Raw genomic sequence first — 6,490 nt, 5'->3', positions numbered from 1 at the left:
CTTTCACAACAAATATTCGGACCCATTTAATTCATTGTTCTTATTTTTAGGTAACAAAGTGTCACGGAGTTATCCTTAAGACTCTGTGTGACGCCCGAATGCCAGCCAATTGGTCCGCTCATGATGAGGGTCTGTTGGTTTCATCTTGCCTTGGACTCATCAGGTGAGCGGCGACAGCTCGCAACCAGCGATGCGTTTATCATGCAAGCATGACTAGGCATGTATGCCTTCCATCCTGCTGAGGCCGTGCCCAATGAAGTCCGGGACGAGCCAACAAACCCAAACGTTTCAACACAAATTAAGCATCTCAATCTTTAAATATTTGGTCCGTGACAAAAGGCTAACAAAATAAGATTAGTGCTAGACTGCTAGGATTGGTGAAGCCAAGCTTTGGGCTTTGGGTTTACTTTTAGTTCACATGGTAGAACTATTGGGCCGAGTTATTATGAAGTTAATTAGGCCCGTATATGTTTTTTTTTCTGAGATAGAAACCATAATCCTAGTTATTTATATCAGTATATCACTATTGTAATTGTAATCTTTGCCTAATCAATGAAATAACCTAGTTGTACACCGTGGATCTAGGTCCTCCACTAGAACCGAACCATGTAAAATTCTTGTGTCGTCTATTATTATTATTTTCTATATGCCTGTATATCGTTTTGTGCATATTTATGTGCTATCTCCTTCGCATTATCGCCTAACAATTAGTATCCAAACAATGTCGTTTAATTCATCCCAAACTCATTTCTCAAAGATTAGAAGTGGTAGTAATGTTACACCTTCCATCAATGTCATAAATGCACCGGGGGTTCTTCGCCTTAAGGCTTTTGATACCTAGGGTACTAGATCATGGCAAGCCAATATACTATTTAGGACCTTGGCGAACCAGCTTGTAGCTATCTATACGAGCTTTGGATGCTTCTTTTGGCTTTGTTTGGTTGACATAAGGAGTTAGGCAAACCGTATGATCATATAATCCACCTTGAATTGTACTTGATGTTATGAACTTTTAATTGCGCATCTCACTACTGTAAAGTTTTTTTTTAAAAAAAAACTTCTCTCAAAATGATACCAAAATCAGTTTCAAAATAGATGGAAAACGTATATATTCTTTAAATTTGATTTCCATCAGTCAACCATAATACAGATTTAAATCCAATTCAAAATTCAAATATGTGGCTATACCTCTTAAATTGATTATGTAACATAAGAAAGTTGTAACGATGAAAGTATGATGATACGAGGATGTGACCTAGTGTAAGGAGGGGTGATGCACATGTGCTCAAATAGGTGCTGATGGCGGCAACCATGAAGGGATGTGATAAGAGGATTGACATGAGAACTAACTTAACTTGTGATTTCGTGTGTACTTGTTTAATAATAACTTAATAACCATTGAATAATAAAAAGTTGTCATCAAACGAAAATAAATAGTAACCGCCAAAATTGTCACAATAAAATTACAAGTTGTTATAGTTTGACATTAGGGAAGTTTAGTCGAGAACCCAAATATTGCAAAAATTTTGAAAAACCAATATGAAGCTCATTTTTTAATCTTAAAAAAGCTAAAAACTACAACAAAATGATACAGCAGTAAAAAATTAAATTGTTTTTCTGCTTAAATAACTAACCAAGTCTATCTACACCAATATTAAACGCACATTTTATTTAAAGTAACTTTCTGTTCGTTTTTTGTCGACATGATGACATAAAAGGATCGACTAGAGATTACAAAATAAGTACATGTTTTATTTGTTAACTAATTTTGTTGCCTGTTTGTTTTCTGTTACGATGTAATCACTACCTTGCTTATTACAATTACATTTTCATTTACTTTCATTTTAGTTTCGGTGACGGAAAAAGAAAATTTAAGTCAAAAAAACCTTTTATCAACCACATCACATAAAAATAAGTTATGTTCAATAATTTTAAAAAGTCAATCTGTACAGCTGTTGAGATAGGCAAGGACGTATGATAACGATAAAAAGAATAATCAAAACCAAGATAGATAACATAAGTTATAACTTATAATCAAATATCCAAGACAGACGTCACAATTCACACACCACTATGCTCTAACAAAATAAAAATAAAATAAAAGGGAAGACAATATTGTTATCATTATTGATAGTAATACAAACAAACACTAAAGATGGCTATCCATCATACTCTCCCTGATTGAACTTATTCTCGGGGTAAAAACTCGCCACCACTTGGTTCCCGCCAAACTTCCTTCCGTTCAATCCTGCCCGAGCTTTTGTTGAACTCTCCGTGTCTGCATACTCCAAGAAAACCTACACAGATAAAAATAGCCAACCACTAATTGTAAGTTTGTTTTAATGGTGATTTAACGATAATAAAAAAAGAGTTGAAAAAAGTGAGCTAACCTTGCCAACCCCTGCAACAGGTTCACCATTAGGATTTGGACGTGGGATGACCACATTGACTAAACTACCTGCAAAATTATATTATAGCGTTTTCGATCATAAATTATTATTTGGCATAAATATCACATACTGAAATAAAACACCATCTTACCGAATTTTCCACATTCTACTTTCATATCTTCCAATATGTCTTCATACTCTTCATCATTTACGAGCTCTTCTTCAGTTACCACTTGTGTCAAGGATAGCACCTTAGTCGGAGGTGTGCCAATGCCAATTGCCCCAGGATGCAACATTAATTTCTGCAAACGAAATGATGTTAATATAACAAAATAATAATAATAATAATAATAATAATAATAATAATAATAATAATAATAATAATAATAATAATAATAAAGTAAAAATTCAAACCTGCAATGTAATTTGTTGTTGTGCGTGTAAGAGTATGCTCTCCTGTTCAGGCTTGGGTTGGATTTGACCTTGGTTTGCCCGTCTAACCGTGAGGGTTTTATCACCCATTTTGATACCATTCAGAGCTGCACAAGCAATATCTGTGACAGATAAATCCTAATACACACAGAATGCATAGCCTTTTGAGTTGCCAGTCTCTCTGTCTTTCACACGATCAAATCCCCGAAGAGCGCCAAAAGACTCCAACAGCTCTTTAACCTGAGCCTCAGTGAAATAGTAAGGAAGTCCACCGACAAATATGCGGTCAGGACCCTCGAGCCCGCCAGCTGAACCAGGGTTTAACCCAACAGCAGCCAGGTTCAGGTTGGGATTAGGTTGACTTGGACCAAGAGTTGCAGCTAGTGAGGGATTGTAATCACTTGGTCTCCTGACCTTGACAGGTGCACCCTGCAATGAGAACAAACATGAAACAAAGATTAACAAAATGACTATACAAAAAGATTATTAATTAGTAGAAGATACCTCAAATATAATGCCATCCAAAGCCATTGCATTACTAGCCTCCTCAACAGATCTCATCTCCACAAAAGCAAACTTCTTTTCATGATTAATGTAAACATTAACAACGGCATCACCTGACCATATTTAAGGAATTTCATTTTAGATTTTAAAATGTTAAGCTAATAAGGCCGCTGTTTTGTTTTAAATCAACATGTAATGTACTAACCTGGACCAGCAGTATTTCCTCCAATTGCAGCCATAACATGGCTGAAAAAGGTAGCCACAGTCTGCAAAAAGGAAAAGGAAAAAATAAAAGAAATGTTTACATATAACCAACAGAGGAAAACAAATTAAAAATTTACATATAAAATTATAGAATATGAAGTTTAAGAGAGACCTGCTCATTAGCAGATGGTGAAAGTCCACCAACATAAACCCGTCTTGCATGTCTAGTGGCCTGAATTGCATTATTTATAAGTATTTCACTCAGACCAAAGTAAACAAAAAAAAGACACATGAAGTGTAAAATAACTATGTCATACAACCTGCTGAGTCATTGCTTGAACTGGCATGACAGGAAGAGCTCCAAACTGCAAACGAACACACAAGGATAAAAAATGTAATAAAGTATAAAAACAAGTTACAGGTGCGAATAATCTTGAATAGATAATAGATTAATAAATTACCTGGCCAGATGACAACGGGAACATGTTCTGAAACATTCCAGGAACGGCTGGGGAAGGCCCCGGAACTTGACCTGTAATAACCGACAACATTACGTCTCTAGATAAAGCATTTAATATGAAACTTCTCTCGCTCAACCATAACAATAATGAACCAGTACTTTAAGGTTTGTCAAATTATTTAATCTACATTCATGCAGCAGATGTAAAGCTACCAAAACAAGCAATTCCCACTTGAAAACGAACAAGACACATCATACCATTGCACTGATCTTCCTTGTATAAATAAGCGGCTCACACCCATTCTCAGCATAGTGGGGCTAGTAGCCCAAAATTGCCTTCTTAGACTTAAAACAAAACATAGAACAAACAAAAAACACCAAAACACAAGACAAAACAAAAACATCTCTCAGTTCAAGATTATGTCACCAAGTAAAGAATATAAATTTCTGAATATTTTAGGGATGATGACACTGGGACTTTGTTGGCACAAGTAAATTTGCTTACCAAAATAACACCATGCATTTTTGTACGACTTTTCCACACTATATCAAAGACAAAAATGAAAAGTTATCAAGATATTTAACTTGGTTACAAATGGTTGGACATGTACCTGGAGTAATAGCAGCAGCACCAGCCAAGATTGCAGAAGCTGGAGGAGCCATATCAAAACCACTAACTCTTTTGCTGTACAAACACCAAATATAAGTATAAACTTCATAAGCATATATATGTGCATGTTATAGGTTTCAGTAAACAGAATAACACATGCAAGATAGATGGCCAACAATGACTAAAGGTGTATGTGCCATCCACCATTAGCAATTAAAGTAGTTATAAACAAGCTTTAAATTTTTTTAAGAATTTTATAAAAATATTACTCATAAAGCATATTAGGTAAAGAGGTGCTTTTAAGAAAGAAGTTTGGATTGTAAAAGATATTTCTTTGCAGTATTAAACTATTAGTTACATCTGTTACAAGAATGCATACTGCATTTCTTAAAGCTATAACTGAACCAGATAATACATGGACAGAAGAATAAGTCAACGAAAATGATTAAAATTTACCTTTTGGAGCGTGAACGAGACCGTGACCTTGATCTATGTTCAGACTTAGCTCTTGAGCGAGAACGAGATCTACGTCTACTGCGTCTATCTTCTCTGTCTCTGTCTCTGTCTCTGTCATAATCTCTCCGCCTGCAAACAAATTACAAAATCAGAACAAACTTGAACTAGTAGATAAAAATCATTCACAATTAGACAAGTATTGCAGAAACTAACTTGATGAAATGCACAAAAATGAAATTTAAAGCATCAAATAAGGATAAAAGAGGTAAACCAAACCATCAACCATGAATATGAACATATAAATGATGAAGTTTCCAAGATTCACACACTACAGAAAGAAAATAATGCAATGTAAAAAAGATGCAATTTCACCTATCATAATCTCGACTCCTGCGATAGTCATCATCATCATCTCGATCACCTCTTCCCCTTCTCTCACTCCGTTCCCTGTAATGGTCTCTATGCCGATCACGATCTCTGTCACGATCCCTTTCTCTGTCTCGGTCTCTGCTTTTTTCCCTGTCCCGGTCTCTGCTTTTTTCCTTATCTCTGTCCCTGTCCCTCTCTCTATCCCTATCACGATCTTTATCCCGCCCCCTTTCCCAGTCCTTTGACCTGCTTTTTGAAGGCTCTCTTTCATCGTCACGAGAACCACGCTGCAAAATACAACAGAAAATATTAATATCCACACATAATATCATACAAAGTTACCAAAAAAAAAAGCTACTCCAAACTTCTAAATGATCCTAGTCCTAATGGTAAACGCATTAGATTTACAATCGCTTTGACACATATCACTCCTAACAGATATCCATACAACTTTATCACTACAAAATGTTCAAACATGTCACGCATGGCACTGGGCACATAAGTTCAACGTACTGGCATAAATATCTCCTAATATTAGGAAAACTCTTCAAAAAATCTAAAAAAAACACATGATCTCCAAACTCATCAAGCATACAAAATTAAAGTATTTCCTATTATGCTCAAACAAACCACCACCCCTTCCAAACCAAAATCAAGAACACAAATTAGCTTCCACCAATCCACTTTCAAAACCCTAAATCACAAATAGATACAAACTCAATACAGTTTACAATATTAACGAACGAACATGAACAAGCTCAGTTCCTTAATGAACGAACATTGACACAAACTTTCGTTCGGTAGAGTGTTCGTAAACCGTCCGTTTGTCCCACAAAAGCTTAACGGAGCCAAAAGTTGAATGTACTTGCAAAATTCATAATATTAGAAAAACTCTTCAAAGTATATATGATCTCAAAACTTATCATTCATTCAAAATAAACAATAGCACCTTCTTTTAAGGTAAATAAATAAATTAAAAACGCAATTAACCATCCAGCAAGCCAATTTCAAAACCCTAAATCAATCTAAAATCCTAAAAGACGATGTGCTAAACAAGCAACAGTG

General features: G+C 35.3%; 1 pseudogene across 1 annotated transcript; it reads right to left on the bottom strand.

Annotated features, from left to right (window-relative positions):
• Window positions 1-2,138: 2,138 nt before the first annotated feature.
• LOC143582457 (splicing factor U2af large subunit B-like) lies at window positions 2,139-5,793 on the bottom strand (annotated as a pseudogene). The gene is made up of 12 exons (XR_013143975.1): window positions 5,429-5,793; window positions 5,057-5,185; window positions 4,602-4,675; window positions 3,992-4,062; window positions 3,851-3,895; window positions 3,703-3,762; window positions 3,532-3,592; window positions 3,327-3,439; window positions 2,805-3,251; window positions 2,542-2,692; window positions 2,391-2,458; window positions 2,139-2,297 (listed from the first exon to the last, which is right to left on the bottom strand). The product of XR_013143975.1 is annotated as a splicing factor U2af large subunit B-like (transcript).
• Window positions 5,794-6,490: the final 697 nt, after the last annotated feature.

Source organism: Bidens hawaiensis, unplaced genomic scaffold (assembly GCF_021521415.1).
Source record: "Bidens hawaiensis isolate Kalapana, Puna unplaced genomic scaffold, B.hawaiensis_p1.1 tig00031751_1, whole genome shotgun sequence".
NCBI lineage: Eukaryota > Viridiplantae > Streptophyta > Magnoliopsida > Asterales > Asteraceae > Bidens > Bidens hawaiensis.
Note: the sequence above shows the minus strand (reverse complement) of the source record. Positions and strands in the feature narration are given on the sequence as shown.